This window comes from Microtus ochrogaster, chromosome 10, assembly GCF_000317375.1.
Source record: "Microtus ochrogaster isolate Prairie Vole_2 chromosome 10, MicOch1.0, whole genome shotgun sequence".
NCBI lineage: Eukaryota > Metazoa > Chordata > Mammalia > Rodentia > Cricetidae > Microtus > Microtus ochrogaster.
In genome coordinates this window covers 9,050,689-9,059,207 of record NC_022016.1, presented here as the reverse complement: position 1 = coordinate 9,059,207, position 8,519 = coordinate 9,050,689, and the positions used below count along the sequence as shown (strand labels likewise).

At 41.2% G+C, this 8,519-nt stretch overlaps 1 protein-coding gene across 4 annotated transcripts in view; it reads left to right on the top strand.

Annotated features, from left to right (window-relative positions):
* Positions 1–6: 6 nt before the first annotated feature.
* Positions 7–8,519, top strand: part of Kiaa1958 (KIAA1958 ortholog) — a 187,211-nt gene continuing 178,698 nt past the window's right edge. For all 4 annotated transcript variants that reach the window (XM_013348225.2, XM_013348226.2, XM_026782173.1 and 1 more), the window contains exon 1: positions 7–166. The gene's annotated coding sequence lies outside the window, so the exon portion shown is untranslated. The remainder of the gene's footprint in view (positions 167–8,519) is intronic.

Sequence of the window (8,519 nt, the reverse complement as noted above, 5' to 3'; positions counted from 1 at the left end):
CAGCCCACGGGGTGCCCTTCCCGCCGCACCGGCTCCGGCACCCGGGCCTCCGGTCGTGGTGTCGTCGTCCTCCGCTCCGCCGTCCCGCTCCGTCCCGCCCGGGCCGCCCGGCTCCCGCAGGCCCCAACGCCCGCGTTCCTATGGACAGACGCACAGACACCTGCCGGTGGGTGAGAGCCCGCGCGGGGCTGGGGAGCAAGCGTGCGCGGGGCCTCTTTGTGTGTGTGCGGCCGCGCCGTGACCCGCAGAGCCCTTCTTTTGTCTGCTGGGGCCAGCGAGGTGGGAGGGCGCTAGGGGCGGAGGAGTTTGCAGGCGCAGAACCGGGCGCGCGCCGGTTCGCGGCCCGCAGCGTCTCAGAGGGGACGGTCCCCGCACCAGTGTCCTCCAGCCGCGCGGGAGGGCGGGAAGGAGGAGGGATGGTTTGCCCTGCTAGTTGCTGAGTCTGAGGCGCTTCGGGGCTCTGCCCGGCTAGCTTGTTTGTCGGGAGGCACCGTGAGGTGCTTGTGGGGTGTATGAAGGAACGAGTGGCCCTTCGCTCCCTTATTTATTGTTTCTAACGGAGGAGGGCTTTCTCCCAAAGGTTCCCCCCAATCTGAGGCTGCGCACAGTGTTGTGTGTTTGTTATCAAATAGATCAAGAAAGCTCGTCCTGGGGAGAGGAGGTTGAGTTGACCAGATCAAAACAAACAAAAAAAAATGTGGTTTTCTTATAGCTATCATTAATTTTAGTATGTAAAGGACAGGTAGTGATTTAAATTGAGGAAATTGAACATGACTGATTTTTTTACACTTGTATTTATTTTCATTTTGAAGTTTTGGAGTAAAGTTTGTTTTTTCTCATATTCGTTAGGATTAGCACCGATAGAATGAATAGTCTACCCATTACATAGTTTACTGGAGTGTCAGGTAGTGACTTTTACAGTAGGACTTGCATTGGAGAATAAAACACAGTGATAATTCTTTCCACACAGGCTAAAACCTTTGTTTTCCGTTTTAAGATTGGAGACTTTTCACAGCTGATGAGAACGTGATGTCAGAAGTGATTTTCCCACTTTACATTCTACATGATGCGTTCATGTATTCCATACATACAAACCCAGGATTAGGTTGTTGGATATGCTGGATATAATGTTTTGAAAGGTGTAAAGTCGTAGTTCTAATTTTTCTTGTTTGACTAGCTTGCTAACTTCGTGAAGAGTTGCTGTGTCTTCATAGTCAAATAATAAATGTAGTTTGGTAAACATTCATAAAATTTGTTTCACAGACTGTTTTCTATGTAGATATGGGGTTATGTCCTTATGTTAATTTATTTCTCACTTTTAGAAAATTATTTATTATCTACTATGTTGTATTGACACATAAGTCTGTTACCTAAGAGGTATTTTTGTTTTTTGAGTTTGTTTTGTTTTTAATAGTTTTGAGGAGTACTAAACAATGCTAGGTAGAGCCATTTGGAGAAAGTGGGAGCCTCCTTAAAAAAATACTACATTTGAAGAAAATATCATGGTGGAGAAACTACTTAAATTTCCATTAAGTTGTTAAAAATTCAAGAAAAAATACAATTCAATGCACTTTTATTCAAGTACTTTTTTATCATAGAAAGAGTTTAATATGCTTAAAATAGTGATTTTTGTGGGAGAAAAATTTACCCTAGATTCTTGACCCAGTTACATTAGATTGATGATGTTGCATACTGAATTTTTATACATTTGTACACACAATGTCTAGAAGCAGCTTTATCTACCAGAGTTGTTCAGGTTTTATTATGTCCTGCTGTTATTTTCTGTCTAGATCAGGTAAATAAATTTAACCTACACAAAGGCACAGAACTTAGTGTGTTGCTTCTAGTCCACTCTGACCGAAACCTCTCCTCTTTCCTTTAAGGAGTCTGTAATTAGGACTGGTGTTATCTCCAACAGGGAGTTCTAGAACACCATCAGAGTTGCAGCTCTTTGTCATTGGTTGAAATGCTAAAAAAGACAGCTAACACACTGATTTGCTTGTGTGTGTGTTTGTTGGATTGTCAGTGGTGGTGATAAGACTTAACAGAGCATCTCTCTGTAAATGGGAAACAGCAACAGTGTTTCTGTGTTGGTAGTGCTTTGGCAAAGCAATAGTTGTGCCTGCTGGGTTTTCTTGGGTCAGCACCTCTAGTGTCTCTATCAGCGCTGGCTCTGAGATAACGCCTTGCTTTTTCTTTTGCTTTTGATTGGTGTGTAGATGTTAGTAATTTTCTTTCTGTATAACTAATAATGGTGTAGTCAGGAGCATTCCAGAGGGGCTTCTATATTTTTATCTTCTTTTCCTTTAGGTCAATTGCTGTTTAAGAGAGCCAATAAATTCATTTTTGTCCTGATGCTTCTTTTTTTTTTTTAAGAACTTACAACAGATAAATGCTCCTTACAGACAATTTGAATTTGTATGAATTAACCTTTAAAATGAAGCTGATATTTAGCTGTATTTTGTTTTCCTAAGCAACACTAAACTGTCCTCAGTTAAATCTGGGAGACTTTAAAGTCTACAGGCTTTTCCAGTACTTCCCCCATGCTCAATACTATCATAATAAAATAGAAAACTGGGAAGTAACAGATTTGCTCTTTACAAATCTTTTGTTCCTGCGATGTGGACCTCCACTTACCCCCCTGTAGTTCTTTGTGGCCTGGTAGGGAAGCAAGCCTGAAGGAGAGGTGTGACAGAAATCACCAGAGCGCAAGCCCATGCTGCTTGCCAAAAGGAGAAATTCATTCTTGGATTAATATCCTGGTACCAGATGTATGAGGCTGGCTCTGAAGAAGCTCTTCCTCTTAAATACTGTCAGAAATAGACAAGCTGAAGATTGGAGAGAAGCCATTTATTTTGAACAGTTTATTTTGTGACAGTTGTGTTTATAAAGAAACCTGCTCATAATATTTACTTGAGAGATCTACATAGTTACCCAAAGACACCCCACAGGTTTCTTTCTTTTCCTTTTTCTTTTCTCTTTAGGAAAGTTTCCACGGAGCTTAGCTCTTCTCTGACACTTCTTGAGTTTGCTTCTGATCAGCTGATTTATGTATGGACTTTGTTTACCACTATGATTGGAGAATTCTTTTTGCTAGTCTGAAATTGCACTCTGCTCTGGTCAGTTTCCCAGGAAACAAATGTACTGCCTAGATTCCATAATGAGGACCGTGGTTGGCTAGTGACTGTGAATTCTGTTGTTTGTAAAGCTTAGTTTCAAATTCAAATAAAGGTCAAGATAGCAAAAGTACTGAAGATGCAAATTTGGGGATTTTATTTTGTATCCAGCGCCAACAGCATTTTAATAGGCTTATCTGGAGAAGGGCAAGTTCCCCAGCATTGTTCATTTGTTTTATACTTGAAGCAGTTGGGGAGATCTTTCAGTATTTCATACTGGTGATGGTGGGAACCTTAGTGACTTATCACACTTGCAGACCGTGAAGAGAGTGAAGGCAAGTGTAGAGCTGCTGAGGGAACTGTAGAGGGAAGTGTATACCTTCCCTCAGGAGGAGACCCGTTGACCCAAGGAACAGTCGAGACCACTGGCTGCAAATGGCAAGAGGTTTCTTTATTCAGAGTACACAGGTACCTGAGGGCGGCAGAGTCTCTTTGGAAGACTTGTGAGCCCTCAGGCTAGGCAGGAGGTCTTTTATATGGAAACGGGAGGCAGAAGCAGGCGTACAGAAGCAGCTGCATGGTTACAGGGATCCCATTGGTCCTTTCAAATGCAGCGAGGGGTTCACTTGAGGACAAACCCCCTGGCTCTTGGCTGGGGACACAAACGTCTGATAACAGCTGACTAAGCTCTATCTAGGGCTTATGCGGTCTTCCCCAGAACTCTTCGTTCCCCTCCTAGGCCAGGTATCTGACTGCAGATATCCTGTTTGGCAGCCTAGGAGTACTGATCTTACCCTGAACTTTACTTGTTTGTTTTAAAGCCTTGCAAAATGGCGTTACAGCAGCTAAGCTGGGGTCTTTCAGAAAGAAGTAACATGTATTTCAACACAATTATGCATCTTCTTGTGAAATTGAACTTTAAACATCCTAAAAGTATTTGAGAAACTTCTTCCTCCTCATTCTCCTCTTTCTCCTCCTCTTCTTTTTTGCTTTTTGAGACAGGGTTTCACTGTGTAGCACTAGCTGTCCTAGAACTTGCCTTGTAGATCAGATTGACCTTGAACTCAGAGAACCGCCTGCCTCTGCCTTCCAAATGCTGGAGTTAGAGTAATGCACCATCACACCCAGCTTAAAAACGTATCAAAATTTTTAACATAAACTGCTGTATTTATAATCTAGTTGTTTCCCCCTTCTGATCTGCTTGAATTTTACCCCAGAACTGCAAGTTAGAGACCAACTTTCCTCTCTTCTTTACTCTCCTCTGGAACTCTGTGGCTTTTGTGACTCTACATCCAGGATGAAAAGCAGTTCACGGTGCAGCGGTGCAGCTGTTGGTAGGCAAACGAGGGACAAGAAGAAACTTTATTTATTTATTTATTTATTTATTTATTTATATTTTCGAGACAGGGTTTCTCCATAGCTTTTGGTTCCTGTCCTGGAACTAGCTCTTGTAGACCAGGCTGGCCTCGAACTCACAGAGATCCACCTGCCTCTGCCTCCCGAGTGCTGGGATTAAAGGCGTGCGCCACTATCGCCCGGCAAGAAGAAACTTATAGAGAACCAGAACTTCACTAAAACCACTGCAAATGCCTTTTTATTTGATGCCAGTAAATTTTTGTTGTTGTTGTTTGTGAATCATCAAGGATTCTTTTGTTAGCTTAAACATTAAAGGAAAATACATGGTCAGGTGGTGGTGGCACAGCCTTTTAAATTCCAGCACTTGAGAGGCAGAGGCAGGTGGATCCCTATGAGTTTAAGGGCAGCCTGGTCTACAAAGGGAGTCAGTCCTAGGACAGTCAGGACTGTTACACAGAAAAATTGAAAATACTTGTATCTGTTTGTAATCTCAGAGAATGATCCTAAGTTGTCTCCATTCCTCTTCCTTGCTAACAATGTTGTTTTTTTTTTGTTGTTTTTTTGTTTTTTTTGTTTTTTTTTTTTTTTTGATTATTCACTTGCATTTTGGTTAGCTTCATTTGAGGCATTAAACTTGTCTTGGCTAGGCTCTCCTGTTGATTTTTCTCAAAGTTGACATGACTTGAATCCTTCATTCCTTTTCTAATTGCAAAACTGTATCCCTTCAGTTTTTCTTATAAACATTGTTACAGCTTTTCAATTTTATCACTGCATTATTTAAAGCATAATCATCACTATCACAATCCCTCTTTTCTGTTGCAGGACTTGATATGTCTAAGTCACAGCTAAGGATGTTTGTGAATTGTATGACTGGCACATGGCCTCCCTCTCTACAGCTTCCCTAACAGCATCACACTGTGGGTGGCTTAAACAACAGGAGTTGTTATGTTCTGATAGTTCTTCAGTCTAGAAGGTTTCTGTGTGGTTGTGTTCTAGGGAGTCTTTTGGATTTGTTTTCCTTTGCCTGTCTGTGACCTAATCTTAATTTGTAAAGACATCAGTCATTTGAAAAAGGATTAGACTACTATAAATATGACTTCATTTTACCTTAATTATTTCTTTTGAAGGTGTTAGCTTCAGAGATAAGTTACATTCTAAGGTCCTGGCATTTAGGACTTAAAAGATGAATCTGAGGATACAATTTAGCCCAAAGCACAGCCTGCCTGTCTATCCATTCGGAGCCCTAACTTTTTACATTTGCTTTTTTATATCTCCCACAGGATTATTATTTTTTTAACATTTTTTGTTTTATATATATGTATGTGTACCTACATATCATGTGTGCAGTGCTTATGAAAGCCAGAGAGGTAGTTGGATCCCCTGAAACTGGGGTTAAAGACAGTTGTGAGCCTGCTTGTGAGTGCTAGGAGTTGAACCCTGTGTAAGACACCAGGGAGCCATCTCTCCAGCCTTTTTAAAGGAATGGGTGTGCATGTGCTTCTGTGAGTGCGGAAATGTGCATGCACATGCATCCGTGGTTTATATGTGTATATATTTGTGCGCATGTGAATGTATTCGTGGATATGCACATGACTTGCACATGTGTACCTGTGGAGGCCAGAGACCCTAGTTTTTGACCACTTTCTCCACAGAGCTGGAGCTCATTGATTCAGTTTTGCTGGAGGCCACTGGCAGTTAGCTCCAGGTATCTATTAAGATTGGGAATACAGTTGTGCACCGCTGTAGCTGACTTTATACTAGGAATTTGAACTCATGTCTTCATATTTGCACTATTTTCCCAGTCCCGGGAATGGATTTTGAGAGGGGTACAAGATTAGAAAAGCATAGACTAGAAAATGAATGTAAATGTCAGCTGTTTTACTAGTTGTGTTTATAACAAACCAGTACAGACCAGTCCCTTTATAAAACACAGAATTCAGGGACTGAGGTTTCTTACCTCAGTGGTGTGGAGTTTGACTGTAGGCCTTACATTGAGTGTGTGGCATAGTTCATGCTTTTAAACGGATTTGAACAGAGGTATGGCCCAGGTAGAAGCAGAGAAAGTGGTGTGGAAAGTCCTTCTGTGTATGTGTTGCTTTTATTGGTTAATGAATAAAGAAGCTGCTTTCAGCCAATGGCTTAACAGAATATAGCCAGGCTGGAAGAGATATATATAGAGAGAGAATAGGTGGTGTCAAAGAGACACCATGGAGCCGCCAGAGAAAAAAGATGGGAGCTGCCAGCTGGAACCTCGCCGGTAGGCCACGAACCTCATGGTAAAATATAATAGAAATGGGTAAACCAAAGATATAAGAGCTAGCAATACACTTAAGTGATTGGCCAAGCAGTGATTTAAATAATATAGTTTCTGAGTGATTATTTTGTGGTCTGGGCAGCTGGGGACGAACAAGCAGCCTCCTACTACAGTGAAGTGTTTGCCTTTTTGTGTTAACTGCCAGAGTTCCACACTGGGCTTATTGCCTGGGGTTGTTAATCTTGTCAAATTTCTTTGTGTTGTGATAGCAGTGTACTTTTCTAGTTGTGTATTTCCAGTGCCCAAGTAGTATTCCACTGAATCATTTGTGTCCCTTCCTTTCCAATCCTTCTCTTGTACATGGGTCCTATGGGTCAGGACTGGTGACTAGCAGGCCCTGTGGCCATCTAATCTGTGGATAGGGTCTTTATAATCTATTGATGATTTGTCACCAAGTACTAGACACCATAAGGAACAAGTAACATGCCAACTCCTTGCTATTCAAAAAAAGTAGGTAAAGGCTTTATTTTGTTTATACTTTTTATATTCATTTTTTTAGTGGTTTAAATTAGGAAATTCTGGAATACCAGAGAATTGTGTGACCAAATTCATTGGAAGTGTGAATTTTGTGATTTTCTTTTGATGGTCTGTTGGTACTAAGGACTGCTTTCTAGGAAGTTAGCCCCACCATTCTGCAGTTCATAGTCGGCCGTCTGATCATCATCAGTCCCAGCTTCTGTACATAATCAAGTTCCTACATTCATTAGTTATGGTTTCCAGGATTTTCTTAGTTCTCTTTTCTTCCCATACAGACATGTATACTGTATATGATCTTAAGACTACAGTTAAATACGTACGGGGCAGAAGGTGTAGCTCAGCAATACAACATGCACAAGGCTCTGGGTTCCATTCTTAGCGTGTATTCACACAAACACTGTATTTATATTTTTTCATGTGTAACACACACCCTTATAGTTGAAAGTTCCTCATGTGGAAAATATTTCTTACTTTTCATATGTAAAACTGGTTATGGCTTTTATACTTCAAAGGTAGTTTACCTGAATAGAAATTTGCTCAAATTATCTCTAAAAATGTTACTTTTCCATAGAGATTGGCAAACTTTTCCTGTGGAAGATCAAATACTAATTATTTTAGTTTTTTGGGTCATAATTCTGTACTATAGTTATCAACGGAGCAACTACATCTCAGAAGCAGCTAGGGGAATATGTTAACAAACTAGCATGATATCTGCTTTATTGTGAAGCACAATTAATAAAATCTTAAAGAGAGATATTGGGGCTTAACCTGAAGGTCAGAAAATGAAAATAGCCAGCCACTGGCTGTTACCTCTACCTCAGTCCAAAATGGCGAACCTGCCTCCAGGAATCTCAGAATAAGATTGTGCGCGAGAACTGTCCCCTCCTGTTTTATAATCCTCTCTAGGGCTGTGATTAAAGGTGTGCACCATTGGGATTAAAGGCATGCACCACCCAGTTTTTATGGCAACTAGTGTGGCTCCAGGGATTAAAGGTGTGTGTAAGGCTGACAGTGTGGCTGTTTTACTCTCTAGTCTTCAGGCAAGCTTTATTTATTAAAATACAAATGAAATGCCACTACTCTATTGTGAAGTTTGATGAGTAAACCAGTTGTGAATGGCAGTTGGCCACAAGTCCTAGTTTACAGAGTCTTACCCCATTGTATTCAGGTTAGATGGACTGTTGTTGAGTGAGGACTGTTGTTGAATGGGGACTGTTGTTGAGTGAGGACTGTTGTTGAGTGAGGACTGTTGTTGA